Source organism: Pseudophryne corroboree, chromosome 4 (assembly GCF_028390025.1).
Source record: "Pseudophryne corroboree isolate aPseCor3 chromosome 4, aPseCor3.hap2, whole genome shotgun sequence".
In the NCBI taxonomy this organism is placed as follows: Eukaryota; Metazoa; Chordata; class Amphibia; order Anura; family Myobatrachidae; genus Pseudophryne; species Pseudophryne corroboree.
This window is the reverse complement of record NC_086447.1, coordinates 734,981,370-735,002,214: the sequence shown is the minus strand read 5'-3', so window position 1 is coordinate 735,002,214 and position 20,845 is coordinate 734,981,370. Positions and strand designations below refer to the sequence as shown.

Below are 20,845 nucleotides of genomic sequence, written 5' to 3'. Positions count from 1 at the left end.
TCTCGCGATAGAATCCGAGCCTCGCGAGAATCCGACAGCGTCATGATGACGTTCGGGCGCGCTCGGGTTAACCGAGCAAGGCGGGAAGATCCGAGTCGCTCGGACCCGTGAAAAAAAACATGAAGTTCTGGCGGGTTCGGATTCAGAGAAACCGAACCCGCTCATCTCTACTTATTACCAGCATTCCATTCTGTGCATTGCATCCAGCACTTAACAAGCATGCTGATACCCCTTTCACATCGCACAAATAACCCGGTATCGACACGGCATATTGCCGTGTCGACACGGGTCAGTGTGCGATGTGAAAGCACTCTGCCGGAATTAGCGGGTCGCCTGACCCGGTAATTCAACCCGGTATAAAAGAAGGACTATACCCGGGTTGAATACCGGGTCAGGTGCAGTGTGAATGGGAGCCGCGTCGATGCGACACGGTTCCCATTCACAGCATAGGGAGAGGCAGCGCAGGAGATGAGCTCATCTCCCAGCGCCGCCTCCACCCCCGCCCCTGCTGCGCCCCCCCCCCCCCCCGCTGCTATGGCAACCGACCCGGTATATTGCCGGGTCGGAAAGCCAGCAGAAGGGAGCAAATGCCGGATCCCACCCGGTAAGTACACGTTTCTTTTACCGGGTTGGATCCGGCATTTGCGATGTGAATGCGGTATGAGTTAGGACTGTATCCTGCCTGGGCCTTGCTTGGCTAAAGAACTTTTATGTTACAGAGACTGTGTGCTTTTACAAGTATTACCGGAGTTCTGTTTTCCAAACCATTTGCATTTATCAAGTTATTTCACGTTTGTGTTACCAGTGAGTTTATTTGCTTTAAACCTTCTGCATTCTGCCATCAACTTGTCACCAATATATATTTGTGTTGCCAGAGACTTTTTATCAGTACCTTGGATTCAGTTACCGTTTATCATTTCAGTTCTGCTACGACCAATGCTACATACCATTTATTATTATATCATTGTTCTGTGACCTTTGTGTTTATTAAACATCAGCGCATATGCGCAGGACTTTATTCAGTCTCCATGCTTCATACGTCATTCCAACACTGACCCACTAGTGCCCCCTCCGGGAACAGACAAGTTACAGAATCCTGACAATGTCAAACAAATCTTATTAACTTTTTTGACTGTGTGACTAAAGTGGTGGATAAAGGTGGAGCCGTGGATATAGCTTATCTAGACTTTAGTAAGGCTTTTGACACTGTTCCACATTGCAGACTGCTAAATAAACTTGAAAGTTTGGAATTGGACACTAGGATTATTGAATGGATAAGATCTTGGTTGCAGGATAGAAAACAAAGTTTTGGTAAATTGAGTGCATTCACAGGAGGGAAATGTTACCAGTGGAGTACCCCAGGGATCTGTACTTGGACCAGTGCTTTTTAATATCTTTATTGGTGACATTGCAAATGGCATTAAAGGGAAAGTATGCCTCTTTGCAGATGACACAAAGTTATGCAACAGGGTAGACACACTAGGGGGGGGGGGGGGGGTAAAACAAATGATTGAGGCTCTAGGTAGACTAAAGGAATGGTCAAGAGTGTGGCAATTACAGTTTAAAGCCAAAAATGCAAAATCATGCACATAGGTCTCAAAAATCCAAAGGCTAAATATAGTATTAATGGCACTATACTGGAAACTACTGAGGAGGAAAGGGATCTAGGAGTCACTATTTCAGGAGGCTTAAAGGCAGGTAAGCAATGTAACAAAACAATGAGAAAGGCTAGTCAGATGCTTGGCTGCATTGGGAGATGAATCAGCAGCAGAAAGAAGTAATAATGCCACTGTATAGGTAATTGGTACAGTCTAGAATACTGTGTTCAATTCTGGAGGCCATCTCTTCAAAAGGATATTAATACATTGGAGACTGTACACAGAAGGGCAACTAAAATGGTGCATGGCCTACATCACAAAACATACCCAGAAAGACTAAGAAATCTCAATATGTATAGTTTGGAGCAGATAAAGGAAAGGGGGGACATGATAGAAACTATCAAATATATCAAGGGTTTTAACAAGGTCCAGGAGGGAAACGTTCTCCAAATGAAGAAAAGCAATAGGACATGAGGACATGCACTGAGACTGGAGGGGGGAGGTTCAGGGGAAATTTCAGGAAAAATTACTTCACAGAAAGGGTAGTGGACAAGTGGAATAGCCTCCCACCAGAGGTGGTAGAGGCTAAGGCAGCAGAGCAATTTAAACATGCATGGGATAGACAAAAGGATATCCTTACAAAGAAAATAAGGTTTGAAATAAAAAAATATGGTAAAAAAAAAGGGGGCAGACTAGATGGGCCAAGTGGGTCTTATCTGCCATCAAATTCTATGGCCCTCATTCCGAGTTGATCGCTCGCAAGGCGAATTTAGCAGAGTTGCTCACGCTAAGCCTACGCCTACTGGGAGTGTATCTTAGCTTCTTAAAATTGCGACCGATGTATTCGCAATATTGCGATTACAAACTACTTAGCAGTTTCAGAGTAGCTTCAGACTTACTCGGCATCTGCGTTCAGTTCAGTGCTTGTCGTTCCTGGTTTGACGTCATAAACACACCCAGCGTTCGCCCAGACACTCCCCCGTTTCTCCGGCCACTCCTGCGTTTTTTCCGGAAACGGTAGCGTTTTTATCCACACGCCCCGAAAACGCTGTGTTTCCGCCCAGTAACACCCATTTCCTGTCAATCACACTACGTTCGCCAGAGCGAAGAAAAAGCCGTGAGTAAAAATACTATCTTCATTGTAAAATTACTTGGCGCAGTCGCAGTGCGAATATTGCGCATGCGTACTAAGCGGAATTTCACTGCGATGCGAAGAAAATTACCGAGCGATCAACTCGGAATGAGGGCCCATGTTTCTATGTACGAGAATCACAGTACAGCTTTTTTTAGACCTATGGTCAAACACATGTGATTGATGTCCTTTGTAGATAATAGTGTTCCTTTAAACATCAAAAGAAATATTATGATGATTAATGAAAATCTGCCCTGGCTGTGTGTTTTTATTCAGGCACTTGCTACAGGGGTGGTGCTTGTGGGCGATGTGCAGTAATTACTGTGAAGTGCTAAACCAGGACCACAAGTTCACAAGGAGAATACTGCTGATCCAAAGCATATGTCAAGTGATGAGTGGACAGGATGTTTGAGCTTAGCGTTCAATCAGAATTTCTAAGACATATCTGTTCCTTTTTTTCTATCCCAGATGCAAAAATCCTTTAACCTTTATGTTCCATGTGAGTTTACAACTTATTCTCACTTCTGCTGTTTGTAACCATTATGATATATAGAACTGCTCTATATATAGTATGTTCTGCCAATTAACATTGCTTGACGGTACAGTGCTTTTCTACATATAATAAAACTATAAGGGTTGTGTCTCTTCATAGCAATTTTTTTTAGAAATATACTTCTAGGGACTGTTTCTGAGCTATGTAGACCAGTGGTTCTAAAATTGTGTGCCGTGGCACCTTGGGGTGCTTCAGGACTCTTGCAGGGGTGCCTTGGATTGGTGGTCCCTGACCAACTGAAATTATTTATTGTTAATGTAATAGGCAAAACCAGTGCTGGTGACTGCCAATCACAAAATATGTGGACAAACCGATGTAAATCCTGTCCCTCACCACAGAACTGAACCCAAGGATGACATATAAACACAATTTACTTAATTTAATATTTCTTTCTAAATTTCATAAGAAGATTTTGGCCTAGGGGTGCCGTGAAAAAAAATCTGATACTCTAGGGCACCGTGATTCAAAAAAGTTTGGGAACCTTAAATAAATAAATAAATAAATAAATCTGATTTTTTTTGTCTATTTGTTCTGGCATCACGCAAAAACAACTGGATGAATTTGGATTGCGTTTTCACTATTGTATAGCTTAATGATCTAGAAGGAAACGGAGGTATGTATGATCTCAATGTGGCCTCAGGGAGAGGAGTAATAAAGGAAAAACTGGACACTTGATTTCCAGCACACAGCATTGCACTGAAAGTTGGTGTTCCGTTCATGCTTCTGCGGAACTTGACTCCGCCCTAGTTATGCAACGGAACCAAATTATAGTGACTGTTCTGCAGAGAAATCTAATTGAGGCAGATGGGATGTGGCGCAGGTGGGACTGTGTTTATACCACGTATACCCCTTATCTCAAACAATTTTTCTTTTCTATTCAAGCGCCTGCAGTTTCCTGTAAGCATTTACTTTGCTATGAAAATCAACAAGTCGCAGGTGCAAACGCTTAGGGCTGCAGGCATAGATATCAGGACCAGCTGCTTCTCCTATGGGCAGCTTTGCATAGCTTGCTCACGAGTTAGTGGCCCCAAACATCTTTTTGTGTTAATCCCTGAAGGAAAAACTACAGTATTGTTTACAAATACATTTTGTGATCAATGTGCACAATATAATATATACAGCACAATGGCCCTCATTCAGAGTTGTTCGCTCGGTAAAAATCTTCGCATCGCAGCGATTTTCCGCTTAATGCGCATGCGCAATGTTCGCACTGCGACTGCGCCAAGTAAATTTGCTATGCAGTTAGTATTTTTACTCACGGCTTTTTCATCGTTCTGGCGATCGTAATGTGATTGACAGGAAATGGGTGTTACTGGGCGGAAACAGGCCGTTTTATGGGCGTGTGTGAAAAAACGCTACCGTTTCCGGAAAAAACGCAGGAGTGGCCGGAGAAACGGAGGAGTGTCTGGGCGAACGCTGGGTGTGTTTGTGATGTCAAACCAGGAACGACAAGCACAGAAATGATCGCAGATGCCGAGTAAGTCTGGAGCTACTCAGAAACTGCTACGAGGTGTGTAATCGCAATATTGCGAATACATCGTTCGCAATTTTAAGATGCTAAGATTCACTCCCAGTAGGCGGCGGCTTAGCATGAGCAAATCTGCTAAAATTCACTTGCGAGCGAACAACTCGGAATGAGGGCCAATATTAGATGGTATTACTGTCTTTGTAAAATTAGTTCCGCTGAGACAGACATTCACGCAAGCAAAGCAGCGGCAAACACTAGTTATACTATATAATTACTTACAGAGTACACTTTCTTTCAAATGTGTGTTTCTCTTCAAAGTATAAAATAAAGTCCCTGGCAGGTGTCTGTCTGTTTGTTCCAGCTAATCTCAAGAACCACTGGATGGATTTTGATGCAGATTTCACAATTCTATAGAGCATTTGTCGAAGGTTTAGGTGTGTGAAACATTTATCTATGACAAAAAAGAGCCGAGCCGAGCAGTGGTGATAATTGTGTAAAGCAAGTCAAAAAAAAAGTGTGTGCCTGAGCGCTTCCTTGCCTAATCCATTAAAGGTATACAGTATTACAACGATGGACTTTATTTCATACTATGTAGAGACTGATGCGTATTATCCGGTTTCTCAAGAAAAAATGATGTAAGTCCTGTTTACTAATACAAAATTTCAGATTTTCCCTTTATTTTCTGTTCCTATTTCATTTATGTGAAAAAAGATTATTTTTACACAAAACAAAATCTTTTCGTGTTAATGTCAGGAGGACAAAAAACTAATGTAATGTAATGTAATGACAGGTGAGACCAAAGTGGTCTTTGGGGGCAATTCTGAGTTGATCGCACAGCAAATTTGTTAGCAGTTGGGCAAAACCATGTTCACTGCAGGTGGGGCAGATATAACATTTGCAGAGAAAGTTAGATTTGGGTGGATTATTTTGTTTCTGTGCAGGGTAAATACTGGCTGCTTTATTTTTACACTGCAATTTAGATTTCACACACCACCCAAATCTAACTCTCTCTGCACATGTTATATCTGTCCCCCCTGCAGTGCACATGGGGGGTAATTCTGAGTTGATCGCAGCAGGAACTTTGTTAGCAAAAAAAGAAGAAAATGAGACAGCGCTTCTTACTTTGAAAAAGATTATATATATATATATATATATATATATATATATATATATATATGTATATTTTACAGTCGGAACAAGTGAATGTTCAGAACAGGACACGGCACTCCAGGACTTATGAATAAATGCTTATAGTTTAATGTAACAAAAACCTGCATCAATGCATTGTCTGGGTGAGCACAACCACAGACAGCTAAGATGCAGGATGGATCCCTTCCTCAGGTGATTTTTTTTTTTTTTTTAATGCTGTTTGCTGGGCACTAGCATCACCTGAGGAAGGGACCTGATGCGTCCCGAAATGCTGCATCGTGTTTTGTATGCCTGTGCCATGTAAGATCCATCCTGCATCTTAGCTGTCTGTGGTTGTGCTCACCCAGACAATGCATTGATGCAGGTTTTTGTTACATTAAACTATAAGCATTTATTCATAAGTCCTTAAAAAAACATTTATACATTTCTATTATACAATCTAAAACAATAAAAACCACTCGATACTTTATCGAGCTGCCAATTTCAATACTCTATTAGCTACAGTACAGCTATAGTTTTAACTTGCATAAATATTCATCTATCCTCTTTGAAGACAAATTAACAGGTATAATATCCAGGTTGGAATCCCACTGTGATTATTTCCAGCACAGTTCTTTTTAAGTATAACATGCAAGTGTGCCAATCAAATCAAACGGTATTAGGCAGTCCAGTAAGCATGCCAAAGAGATAACTAGGTATTATAGCGTGTTAGTAGAAGGCAGATCTTCCAAGGCAGTAGCAAGATAATATTATAGCATGTTAGTAGAAGGCAGATCTTTCCAGCACTTTTAAGCCATGCACCAATTTACTGGTAATTAATGTGTAGCAGTTCTTTTAGGTGCACCATGCAAAGCACCAATTACCTCTCCCAGCAACTTCTCTCCCTTGGAGCCTTGCCTGTGCTCCAAGGCTGCTGTTGTGGAGTCCGTTCTGTTACCCCTTTAGCGCTGGGGTGTTTGAATGAATGTGAGCCGTCCGGCTTTCAAACAATGCTGTAGGAGTACTTTTCTCTCCCAAGGTGTTCTGCTCGCGACAAACGCGTTTCTCCGCCTCCTCATTAGCATCGGCGGCTTCCTAAGTGTCAGTCACTCGGGTGGTGTCTCCTCACTGTGCTTGTAAGATGGTGGGGAACCTGCACCTTTGTCTTTTAGTCATAATATTTATTGCCTCTTTATGTTAATATAGTTTTGTTTTCATTTGTTCAGGGGAAACCCTTTTTTGGGGTTAGGTATGCCTCAGTTTGGTCGGGTATACAGGGTGGGGTTATAATTTGTTTTTTTCTTATTTGTATTGTCGGTGATGTGGTCTATTTGGTTATTTTTGGAGTTTGCATATGTGAACTGTATGGGATACATGGGACTGATCTTATATACTATACTATGTTGATTTATGGCCTCTAATTGCCTTAGAATTTTGTTTTGGAATATCCATGGGTTAAATGATAAGGTTAAATGATCCCTTGTGCTCAGGCACTTTAAACAATATGGGGGGGGGTCATTCCGACCCATTCGCACGCAGCGTTTTTTTGCTGTGGTGCGAATGGGTGCGGAATGCGCATGCACAGCGGCCGCTGTGCGCATGCGCGATGTTGCCCGGTGACAGGGGTTGCCGGGTTACGTCGCGGCTACCGACGGGAGCTGTCGCAGCGGCGACCGCTAAGAAGATTGACAGCAAGGAGGTGTGGATGGGCGGATCCGGACCGTGGAAACCGTTTTCGGGGAGTGGTGAGTAAAACGCAGCCGTGTCCAGGACAACGGAGGGCCGAGGTGTGACGTCAAAGCCGGGCCCATCATCGCTGGATCCATCGCACAGGGTAAGTATGTCCAGGGCTGCTCTACTTCTGCTTGAAATTTTTTTAGCTTGGCAGGGCTGCACAAGCAATCGCAGCCTTGCTAAGCTAAAATACACTCCCCCATAGGCGTGGACTGTTGATCGCAGCAGCAGCTAAAAGTTTCTAGCTGCGATCAACTCGGAATGACCACCATAGTGCAAACATCATATGCCTTATGGAGACTCATCTGTTAGGAGCAAAAGTCCTGGGTCTCAAAAAGCCGTGGGTGGGTTGGGCCTACCACTCCACTCATAGTAACATAGTATCTAAGGTTGAAAAAAGACAATTGTCCATCGGGTTCAACCTATTTGTGGTCTCCTATGCACGATTATTTTGTATAAAATTTTGACTTAAGTTGCTGACTGCCGTTCCGATTAACCCCTCTTTTTTAGAATAACCATAGTGCGTGACTATGCCCCGAAACCCTGGATATCCTTATCCATTAGGAATTTATCTAACCCATTCTTAAAGGTGTTGACTGAGTTGGCCATTACAACTCCCTCAGGCAGGGAATTCCAAATACGTATCGTCCTTACCGTAAAAAAGCCTTTACGCCATATTGTGTGGAATCTCCTCTCCTCTAACCTGAGCGAGTGTCCACGAGTTCTCTGTGTTGATTTAACCAAAAACAGGTCCTGCGCAAGATCTGTATACTGTCCCCTTATATATTTGTAAATGTTGATCATGTCCCCTCTTAATCTCCTCTTTTCCAGTGTTAACATGCCTAGTCATGCAAGCCTTTCCTCGTATTCCAGCGTCTCCATACCCTTAATTAGTTTGGGGTGTATCGATTCTAGTGCGACGATCAGTCCCGTTTATCCTTGATCAGGTACAACCAGTGGGGCCGGTATGTTTTTCTGCCAGATATATTCAATGTCTTTGCTTTTATTTGCCGTCTACGTTCCACCTCCTTTTTCCTCAGAGGTTCTTAAGAAATCAGCTGATTTTATGGCACTTTACCCTAATGCTCCTATTATATGTATTGGTGATTTCAATAATGTCATTGACCCTGCTTTGGATAGAGTTCGAATGTCCTCTATCGCTCCAATGGCACGCCAGGGTGACTTTGCACTCTTGCTGGAGAGCCTGGGCCTGATAGATGTATGGAGAGCTCGTTACCCAGATGCACGTCAGTATTCTTGCTTTTCCACTACATACTCGTCCTTCTCTAAAATAGACCTAGCCCTAACTACTAAATGTTTATTGCCAAGGATAGTGACTGTCCAATATGCTACCAGGGGCATCTCGGATCATTCCCAGATAGTACTACGTCTGGATATGGGGGATGCTAGAGATCAGTTGTTTTGGAGGTTCAACTCTTTTTGGTTAACACAAATGGGCACTGGGGCGAAGCTGGAGAAGATGTGGAGAGATTTCTTGGTGACAAATGAGGGCTCAGCGACCGTTCCTGTGGGATGCTTTCAAGGCTTATCTACGTGGCACCCTGATTAAATCTGTGGCTGTCTTAAAATCAGGCTACAAAGGGCAGGAGCAGGAGCTGGAGGCAACGTGTAGGCGGTTGGAACTTCAGTATCTTACTGATAGTCTTGACACTACTAAGGAGAGGTGGTTGCATGCTCAGACTGAGTGGCACGACTGCCTGACAGACAAGGCTAAATATCGTTTGCTTTATACTCAACACTCATACTATGCAACGGGAGACAGACCTGGTAGTTTTATGGCAAAACTGGCGGGTACTGACAGGGCTTCCACTACGGTGACTGCTATCCGAACTTGTGACAATGTGACTCATCTAAAAACTCCTGAAATTGTGGAGGACTTTGTGGCATACCATCAGCAGCAATATAGCTCTAGACTAGAACACAATGCCTCGGAAGTGTTGACGTACTTGGCTGGGATCCCATTACCCACATTGTCCCCTGACGCAGTTGAATTTTTAGATTCCCCCCTGACACTTGAGTTAGAATCTGTTATTAACTCGTTTCCTGGAGAGAAAACCCCTGGTCTGGATGGGATACTCTTACGACTTTACAAAAAACATTGACATTTTTATGGGCCTAAACTTCTTAATTTATTTAATGACTTATTTGAACAGGGGATTCTGCCTGATTTTATGGCCCTGATCATTGTCCTCCTGAAGCCAGTTAAGGACCCAGACAAGGTTGAATCTTACCGTCCTATTTCTTTGTTAACGACTGATGTTAAGATTTTAGCTAAAATATTGGCAACCAGGTTAAATTCTGCAGGTAATCCATGAGGACCAATCAGGGTTCATGCCGAGCCAATCCACCCTACCTAATCTACGACGACTCTATATTCATCTCCAGTCCCCTCGTGAGGACTCTTGCTCCTTGGTTATTATTTCTCTGGATACTGCTAAGGCATTTGACTCAGTGGAGTGGGGGGCACTGGATTGGTTCAGCATTGGACCCAATTTTTAAAAATGGGTCCAGTTACTTTACTCTGCTCCCACAGCTCGAGTTTATGTAAATGGCCATGTCTCTACAGAGGGGGACGAGACAGGGATGCCCTCTGTCTCCGGTCCTCTTGCCATAGGGTAACTGGCCTGTATAATTAGATCTTCCTCGTGGGTGGCGGGTTTCCGGTTGGGGGGCAGGACAGACAAAATTGCTCTTTACACAGATGATATTCTCTTATTTATATCTAACTACTCCACTACTATGCCCCATGTTTTAGATATAATTAACACTTTTGGGGGATTTTCTGGTTTGTCCATCAACTGGGACAAGTCTTGCATCCTTCCATTTAGGGGCCTCTGTCCTGCTCACCAGCACGGGGACCTGCCAATTCGCTGGATGGATTCTTTTAAGTATTTGGGCATATGGGTGACTAATCAGTCTTCACAATTTACTGCCTTGAACATACATCTGCAGCTAGACTATCTGCGATCATGTATCAGAGTGTGGGAGAAATTGCAGCTTACCGTCACTGGTAGAATTAATCTCATTAAAATGGTCGCATTGCCTAAACTGCTTTATGTTCTTCAACACTCTCCTATCTAGCTCCTCCAGAAACTGTTTCGTACTATTGATGGTCTTTTATCTTCCCTAGTTTGGTCTATCCGTAGAGCTAGGATTAAACTGGATACTCTGACTAGACCTCGTGACTTGGGTAGTCTTGCTCTTCCCAAATTTAGGTTATATTATTTGGCAGCTCAGTTGTCCCATCTGATACCCTGGGTTACGCACCCCAATGGGGATATGTTGATTTCCGGCCTATTATCGACTACATGGGCATATCTCTTTCTGTTACAGCTCTTACTGAGTGATAACACTACTGACCTCGCTATGCCACTTGTTAAACAGGCTTTCATGGTATGGAGGCAAATATATTGCATGATGCATGGGACCCTGACACTCCTTTAACCTACACTCGTGCTCTTCATCAATTTGCTTCTTTACAAATGGGGTCGGTGTGGGGGCGCTGGGGTATTCGATCCCTTAGTCACTTATATTCCTCGGGTACGTTTAAATCTTTTGAACAACTCTGAGTGGATTTTAACATACCCACGACTCTTTTTTACCGGTACCTCCAGCTTCGTCATGCTTGCGCATCTCAGTTTGGTGCTGCTCCTCCTCTCCTCCAGACGTTTCCTGTTCACCTGCTTTTAATAACCATTGGACAATCCGGGGCTGTCTCTGCTCTTTACTCTGCTCTGTGCCCATCACTCTGGAAATCTTCCCAGTCTTCGATCCAAATGGGAAGCTGATTTGGGACCCATCTCCTCAGATACCTGAGAGGAAGCTTTGGAGGATTCTCATACAGCTACCACTTCGGCTCGCTTTCCACAAATACATTTGTTCATACTGCATCGAGTTTATATTATTCCTATCCACTTAGCTAGAATAGGAGGGCGGGGTGACTCACTAGATGGCACCTTCTGGCACTTGTTATGGTCTTGCCCGGTGGTACATGTCTTCTGGTTAGCAGTGATAAAGATAATAACTTCTACGGATATCCCATCGGATGTCTTCACACCCTCTGTGTGTATCCTTGCAGTGTTAGATGAGGAAGTAATGGATGTACACTCTAGATGGTACGTCTTTAACCTCTGTGCTTTGGCTAAAGTACTGATAGCACGTTCCTGGATGGCGCCTACTGGCCCCAATGTTAATCTGTGGATTCGGTTGTATCCCATGAAAAATTTGTTTACATATCTAGAAAGGCCTCTGATAAATGTTATAAATTATTGGGCAGATGGCTTTTTTCCGCGTTTAATCAGTGTATCCGTGTCTCTGCACTGTAACAATGACTGGTCATTTTACCGAATCCACAGATGAACATTGTACCCTATACTATTTGCAGCTCCAGAATACCCCTTTTTCATGGATATTCTCTGATTGTGTTTGCTTTTGTATTACAACCTAGAACGGTATTACTACTACTCATTACCATTTTTCTGTACATGAAGAATTTTGTTGGTTGATAAAATGAGACTACACCGCTCGAATGTATATTTCTTTTTGTTGTATTTTTCTTTATTGATTGTTTATGCATATATATTGTGGTTTACATATTCTGTAGAACCAATGCATATGTTGTTATTGTTTGTTTGTTTGTCTTGAAAATCAATAAAAAATGTATTGAATTTAAAAATAATTATATATATATATATATATATATATACACAGAGACGGATTAAGGTGAGGGCACAAAGGTAAGTGACACAGGACCCCCTCTCTCAGGGTACCCCTCCAGCCTTTACAGAGAGTAGCAGTGTACTGAGAGCTGAAGAACTTAAAACTAGAGATGAGCGGGTTCGGTTTTACTCGGTTCTCAAAACGGCATCTTATTGGCTCACGGACGTCACGTGTTTTAGATAGCCAATAAGAAATATCCGGATAAAACCGAACTGGCGTTAATTCTGGAGTTACATTCAAACCCACTCATCTCTACTTAAAACAAAACTGAAGGGTGAAGTACAAGTTGGCGGCAGGACAACACAGCACTGTACCAACTGATGATGTATGTGTGTGTATGTATGTATGTATGTATGTATGTATGTTTGTGAGACTGTTGACGGTATGTATGGTAAGTATGTGTGACTGTATATATGTATGTATGTATGTATGTATGTGTATATATATATATATATATATATATATATGTATATGTATGTATATGTATATATATGTATATATGTATATGTATATATATATATGTATATATATATATGTATATATGTATATGTATATATATATATGTATATATATATATATATATGTGTGTGTGATAGTATGCATTTGTATATGCCTGTATGTATGTGTGTGTGTGTGTGTATGTATATGTGTGACTGTATAGTATATATGTTCGGTATATGAGTGTGACTGTGTATAACAATACAGTATGTATATGTGTGTGACAATACATATGTATGTGTATGTGTGTATGACTATGCAAGTATGCATACACCTCAACAGTCACAATTTTGGTAACACAGGCCTGTTTTTGTGGGCATGGTACAACCTGAGGGCTGGAGGAAAGGTAGGAAGGACTGCTGAGGATGCAATGAGCACAACCCCAGTGTGAAATTAAATGGGTGCGTGATGTGTGGCCATGCCCCCTTTTGGTGAATGTGCGCAAGGCTTGCGTACAAGGACCGATCCACGTGTCCCAAATATTGCCCATTAGGGCCTTCTAAAGCCTAAAATCCAATCTGGATGTAACAGACTGTCAATCTATGTTCTGTTAAAGGTTATTCTACAAGCTACTGACTCATGGGTGTACTTATATTTTCACACATGGCTATTTTGTGTTGGCCTATCTTTTATGGAATAAATAAGCCAAAGTAAGATATAATGGGGTATATGCAATTGCGGTTGAATTCCCGAAAATGTTGAAAAACGGGACATTTTCGCCCCAAAAAAAAATTCGACAATGCAATTCAGTACTTTCTGTCAAAAAAACGGACTTTCCAAATTCGACTTTTTGAAATTCGACATTTGTCAAATTCGACATTTCTGCAATGGTACAAATGCGGCAATTCGCCAAAAGTATATTCAATTGAAGTTTGGAAATTCGACAACAGTGCTTTTAGACAGTAAATTCGTCATTTTCAATCCGCCACACTTTGGTGGCGGAATCTAATAAAAATTTTTAAAAACATGTTTTTTTTGGTGTTTTTTTTATTGGTCATAGCATATCTATTTATATTAGAAGGGATTAGGTACTTGGTTTGTCTATTTTGGAGGCACAAGTATTATTTATATATTTTTAAAAATATATTTTTTTATTATTATTTTTTTTTTTAAATGGAATGGTAAAAATCAGAAAAAAAATTGCGTGGGGTCCCCCCTCCAAAGCATAACCAGCCTCGGGCTCTTCGAGCCGGTCCTGGTTCTAAAAATCCGGGGGGAAAAAATGACAGGGGGGGTGTCTACATTCGGGGAAAGGAGTCCCATGTGTAAACATGGGACCCCTTTCAGTCCGTTTGGTCCGGGTGTTCGTTTTTTTTTTTTTTTGCCAAGTACGTGGATTATAATCTGGACACTGGATCAGGCGAGTATAATTTTATTCACAGGTACACGTGGATTCTACTTGGACAAGTGGACAGAGGTCGGCGTGTGAACATAGGTAAGTATGTGTGTGTCGACATGTGTGAAATAAAGTTTTACTCTCACGGTGTGCGTGTCCTGTTTTTTTGGGGGTATTTTTTTTTCAGTAGAACTACAGGTACCAGCGGGCCCGTTTTTCTCCCGCATGCTGGTACTTGTGGTTCTCCAAGTACCAGCTTGCGGGGGAGGCTTGCTGGGACTTGTAGTACTACTGGAAAAAACAATATTCTTTACATTTTCTCAAGGCTATCAGCCCCCCATCCACAGCCCTTGGATGGGAGGGACAGCCTCGGGCTTCACCCCTGGCCCTTGGGTGGCTGGGGGGGAGGACCCCTTGATTGAAGGGGTCCCCACTCCCCCAGGGTACCCCGGCCAGGGGTGACTAGTTGGATATTTAATGCCACGGCCGCAGGGCGCTGTATAAAAGTGACCCCCGGCTGTGGCATTATCTGTCCAGCTAGTGGAGCCCGATGCTGGTGTAAAAAATACGGGGGACCCCTACTCTTTTTGTCCCCCGTATTTTTTGCACCAGCACCAGGCGCAAAGCCCGGTGCTGGTTGTAAAAATACGGGGGATCCCCTGTCATTTATTCCCCCGGATTTTTAGAACCAGGACCGGCTCGAAGAGCCCGAGGCTGGTTATGCTTTGGAGGGGGGACCCCACGCAATTTTTTTTTCGGGTTTTTTACCGTTTTTCTGTTTTTTAAAAATCGGATCAAAATCCGTCAAATCGGCCGTTTTTCAAAAGCGGGACTGTTGAATCCGTTTTTTATTGAATATGTTGAATTCCGGCACCCACTTGCCGGAATTCGACGGTCGAATTGTGTCAAATTAAAAAACGGGCGAAAAATTGCCGCAATTCGCCGGTAATTGCATATACCCCTATGTGTTATTTGTAACATAAGATTAAATTGATAAAAATTTTAGGAACTTTTGGTTTGATTAACATGAACTACATATCTTCAGTCTGTTCCTATATTTAAAATTGCTAGAATACTTTTATTTCTTATGATTAATATTATTATTCTAGGTAGCTAGGGAAATTCGTATGAAAAAAGAAAAAAAAAAAAGAGTACATTTTGTCTTAACTGTACTGTTTTTAAAATATAAAAAATATATATATGTATTTGCGTTGATGACTCCTTTCCCCAAAGTATAATGACATCCTGAACATGTCTGTTCTAACTCCCGTCCATAGGAAAGCACTTGGATATAGGCTGCTTTTTATGTACATAGGGGGTCAAAGCTTTACAAAGCAAATTGGAGTACTGCAGTACAGTATTTATGGGTTGGGGCTGATATGCTGGCAGTCAGTCTACTGACAGCAGCATCACGGTGGTAAGAATCCCGACAAGGTCAGTATAGTTTCCATTCCCCAATGCCCCCCTAACCCTCACTTCCCGCAGCCTAAACCTACCCCCCCCCCCCCCACACACACCCTACAGCCTAACACTCCACGGTGGTGCCTACACCAAACCCACCCTTCCCGCAGCCTAGTTTACCTCTCCAATGCCCCATAACCTGCCTGGGGTGGCTGCTACGGCGAAGGACACAGGGAGTGTCAGCTAAGGCTAATCACAGGGAGTGGTGGCTAGTGCTAAGGACACAGGGGGTGGTGGCTAAGACTAACCCCCCTGTGGTGCCTAACCCATCCTCCCCCTCCCGGGCCCTAACCTTAACCCTCAACCCCAATACTCACCATCGGGATGCCGTCGGTCATGGCTTCGGGATTCTGGGGTCGGTCACCTGACCGCCGGCATCCACCATGCCGGTGTCTATCTACTAAGATTATATCATTATCTATATGCATCATATGAATGTATAGATTTAGTGTTTTGTAAGTGGATCAAAGTATTACGTATTAACATTAATTTATATAGTGCTAGAATATTCCATTACACTTTACAACTAGAAAAAAAAACAGTACTAAAACAAGAATATTAATACATATGATAGTAACAGACAGAGGGTGGTATCCTATTACCCATGGTCGATGACCGCTGGTAATTGTATAGCCGGGGACTATCCTATTAGCCCCGATGTGGTGGGCTCCTCCCCCGATGCTGGCACTTATTGCGGATTATGCCTGAGGCACCCGAAGCATAATCCGTGACAAGCGGTTGCTGAAGCCACGATAACACATAGGATCTGGAAATTATCCTCGATCCCATGTGTTTTTGCGCAATCGCAGGTCCGTTTTCGGACTATTAAAGCAGCGGCGCACTATTAAAACAGGATACCGCGATAATGACCATTGGTCATTAATTGCGATATTCGGATGTTTCCAACTGCCGAAAACGGATCGGCTGAAATTCGATACCCTTCAGAGAGTTAAGAGGGCTTTTCTCAAAATATAAGCTGTGCATATGATTGTAAATCCAATGTCTAGGATGTCTGCTATAGTACGTGTTTGAAAAATACGAGTGATACATACTACATTTGCAAAAATTAATGGCATGAGTTATTAAGTGGTCATTAGTGTATTTCCCTCACTACTGTACCCCTCAGAGTTGTCAGCATGTGCTTTCACAATTAAGAAACTGTATATTTGTAATGTTGCCATTTTCCAAACTGTGCACCTGTATGAAATGGTCAGATCTGCCACAAAGCCATATCTGTATAAAACTTAGCTACAATTTTGATAAATCTGGATATTTCTCCAGTCCCTTTTCAACTTAACAGCACAGTTGAAACAAATGGCATTCTTTAGTAACAAAAAAAAATCTCCTTTTCTACGAAACAGGTTTTGAAGTTTCGTTGTCAGGAAGATGAAAGTCTGCGGAGAAATGGAATGTTTGACAACACTGACTGAGCGGACTTTGGCTAAATGGCTTCTCTTCAAACAAGTAGCTTCAAATAAATGTGTAAATGTGTACACTGGCAATATAAGAAATAGTGGCTCCTCATTTCATCTACAGTATTTCACAGATCACAGATACTACATTTATGGTACCCTTTGTGACATACAGAATTAATAGTGTGTTTGTAAAAGGTCAGAAGGGCTTTTGATGGCTTATATTATCCTCTGTTTGGATAACAGTGTTAGAATGTGTCAGTAAATAGTTGTGAGAGATACTGCTATCGGGATCAGCTGCCCATACATGATGTTAGCAGGGATGAAACTAAGGTGGATCTTGGATTTCTGAAATCCTCCTAAATTTTCGGAAGCGCACACAGAGTGCATTGGTGGCAGAGCCGAATTAAGGCTACAGGTGGCCTTGGGAACTTCAGGCAGGGGGCCCCCTATTAAAGGGGCAGGCAGGTAAAATATATAAATATATATATTCCACCCTCTCCCCTACCCACTACAAAGATGCAGACAGCCAGCACTCAGCCCCCTCGCTGTGGCTGTAGCAGCCCCTGTCCAGCTCCAGATCAGCAGGCTTGCAGTAATCCTATCACTGGCAGTCCGTGCTGCGCACCGCCGCAGGAGCCCCTGTGTGACGGAAACCAGCTCTGATTGGTCGCTGCTGCTTCTTTTCTCGTCATAGAATAGCGCCGGTGCCAGCCTTTCAGTTTCAGTGCAATTCAGTCACTCGCTGAGGAGCCAGGAGCACAGTACCGCAGATCGGATCGGTAGAGAGATCCGATCTGTGTCGGGTAGCAGCCAGGGGGCCCTTTCAGCAGGGGGGCCCGGGGTACTTACCCCCAGCTCCCCCCTTAATCCGGCTGATTGGTGGTCATCCATCTGCAAATGCCTCTACAAACTGTCCGAATGTGCAAGGACTGAGACACCCATTTTGAGCACATACAGTAACACTGATTGGTGCGTGCTTAGAACAAACTTGCACCAGCCCCATGGCAGGTGCACTTTCTCCGTCCATATGAGGCCTCCTAGGTGTGCTTTCACTGACATGCTCACAACATGCCCATTAAATAGACCAGTTTTGCATGTATTTCTAGCAACCGCTCAGGAACTCCCACTATATTTTCAATACACTTCTCCCTGCATGTGACTCACATAATAACTGCATCTCTGCACAGAGACAATCAGGGGGGAATGCGCAGTGCGACTTAGACACGTGCATAGTAGTAAAGAATCACTCCACTACACCTCTGAATCAGGCTCACAGGTTTCTTTAGGTTAAAATGTAATGAAAATGTTAAAATAAAAAATAAATTGTGGGGGGGATTAGAGACACGCGACAGCATGGGTTCCACCAATTTTCCTATAAAACATGGGCCTGAACTAGCCTATATGCCCTTCCCCATGCTTTTCAATAGAGGCGAACGATCATTTCAGGTCAGGCACTGGCGTCACAAGGGAGGTGCGGCCTGCTCCTGAGTGTCAGTGACAGGAGCCGAGTGCTGCACAGAAACAGCACTCCGCGGGAGGCAGCCCGCACCTCCCAATTCCCCATAGTGATGAAAAACGGGGGTCGGGATGTGAAGGCCCGCCCCCTTCCCATGAAGCCCCACCCCTTTTTCGGACCCCAAGAGTCGGAAATTGATGACGGGGCACGAAGCCCCACCCCTCCAGTCACACATCACCCCCTTACCATGAAGCTCCACCCCTTTTTTTTTTACAGCCGCACCAGGTGTCCAGAGGGTTAGAGACGCCTCTGAGGTTAGGCACTGTAGATAGCGTACATAGGGGGTTATTCTGAGATGGACGCAGATCCTGCATCCGCAGCAAGATCTGTGTCCATCTACTCACATGCTGGGGGCCGCCCAGCACAGGACAAGGCCGCCCAGCATGTGTGTGGCGCCACTCTGCGATGTGTACATAATTTAATTGCAGACGCACTGATTTAAGGCCAACCCATGCCTGTGCAGTTGGCTGCGCTGACAGCCGGTCTGGCGACATTTTTTTCTTGGAGTAGCTGCCCTGAAAATGCTCCCGACACGCCCCTAATTTGCACGCCACACCGCGTTGCCGCCCATCCAATGCTCGCCACTGTGAATCATCTCACGAGTGCATCCTTCGGGGATGCAGGACGCAGGCAAACTGCGATACGGCCACATTTGCGGCCAACTCTGAATAAGGCCCGCAGTGTACAGTGCATGTCTGCGTAAGTATGAAATGGTTTTAAAAAAATAAATAAAAAACTTCCACAGTTGGGTTTCTAAATCCTGTGGTTCTTAAAATATTTTCTTTAAGGAAGACTACAGGTGGGCCATTGTGGGCTGTTTATGCTGGAGAATACTGGTACTTGTTGTTCCACAAGTGCCAGCATGCCTGGGCAAACTTGCTGGGACCTGTAGTCTGCTACTAAAGAATAATATTATCTATTCATTAAACATTAACGCCGCACCAACAACAACCAGGGATGCGGGTAACAACTCCCGGCTTTCAGCCCAGACCTGGAGGTTTTTCAGGCCTGGGCTTTAACCCTTTCATTACATTTTAACCTACTGAAGCCTGCAAAGATCATACTCATCTGAACAGTGCTTATGTATGGACAGGTTTGATGCCGTTTTTCCATTTTATTTGCAGATGATTAGGAACGAAAAGAGATTAACCAATGGCATTTAGAGCTGCAAAAACCGACTGACAAAGACATTGGACTGGATTACATTTTTTGAATTCACTGTATTTGCACCACCCCCAAGTGTTTTTTAAGTAGAACAGGGGTCTCTCCAGGGTGGACTGGATAGCTAGGCTGTCTTTCAAAATTTGCTATGGGACATGTTCTGCCCTACTCACAAGGTAACCATGTTATTTGCTAGGCATATATTTTGCAACAGATGCTATTCCCACTCGGTTGATGTCGGGATTCCAGCATCAAGTCTCCTGAACGCCGGGATCCCGACAGCCGGTAAACTGACTGCATCCCATGCTGAGCGTGTGTACACAAACATCGGTTTGATTTCAGGTGCATCTCTTGCACCAAAGCTAGGCCTGGAACTAGTGTGCTCTGATACTGAAGCCGGCTATGAAACAAAGATAGGCCTGGAACTAGTGTGCTCTGATACTGAAGCCGGCTATGAAGCAAAGACAGGCCTGGAACTAGTGTGCTCTGATACTGAAGCCGGCTATGAAACAAAGATAGGCCTGGAACTAGTGTGCTCTGATACTGAAGCCGGCTATGAAGCAAAGCTAGGCCTGGAACTAGTGTGCTCTGATACTGAAGCCGGCTATGAAACAAAGCTAGGCCTGGAACTAGTGTGCTCTGATACTGAAGCCGGCTATGAAACAAAGCTAGGCCTGGAACTAGTGTGCTCTGATACTGAAGCCGGCTATGAAACAAAGATAGGCCTGGAACTAGTGTAGTCTGATACTGAAGCCGGCTATGAAGCAAAGATAGGCCTGGAACTAGTGTGCTCTGATACTGAAGCCGGCTATGAAGCAAAGCTAGGCCTGGAACTAGTGTGCTCTGATACTGAAGCCGGCTATGAAACAAAGATAGGCCTGGAACTAGTGTGCTCTGATACTGAAGCCGGCTATGAAGCAAAGATAGGCCTGGAACTAGTGTGCTCTGATACTGAAGCCGGCTATGAAACAAAGATAGGCCTGGAACTAGTGTGCTCTGATACTGAAGCCGGCTATGAAGCAAAGATAGGCCTGGAACTTGTGTGCTCTGATACTGAAGCCGGCTATGAAGCAAAGATAGGCCTGGAACTAGTGTGCTCTGATAC

The 20,845-nt window shown here is 43.6% G+C and overlaps 1 protein-coding gene across 2 annotated transcripts in view; it reads right to left on the bottom strand.

The window, feature by feature from the left end:
* The window catches only part of ACOXL (acyl-CoA oxidase like), a 990,492-nt gene that overhangs the window by 125,731 nt on the left and 843,916 nt on the right, over positions 1-20,845 (bottom strand). The window lies entirely within an intron of this gene.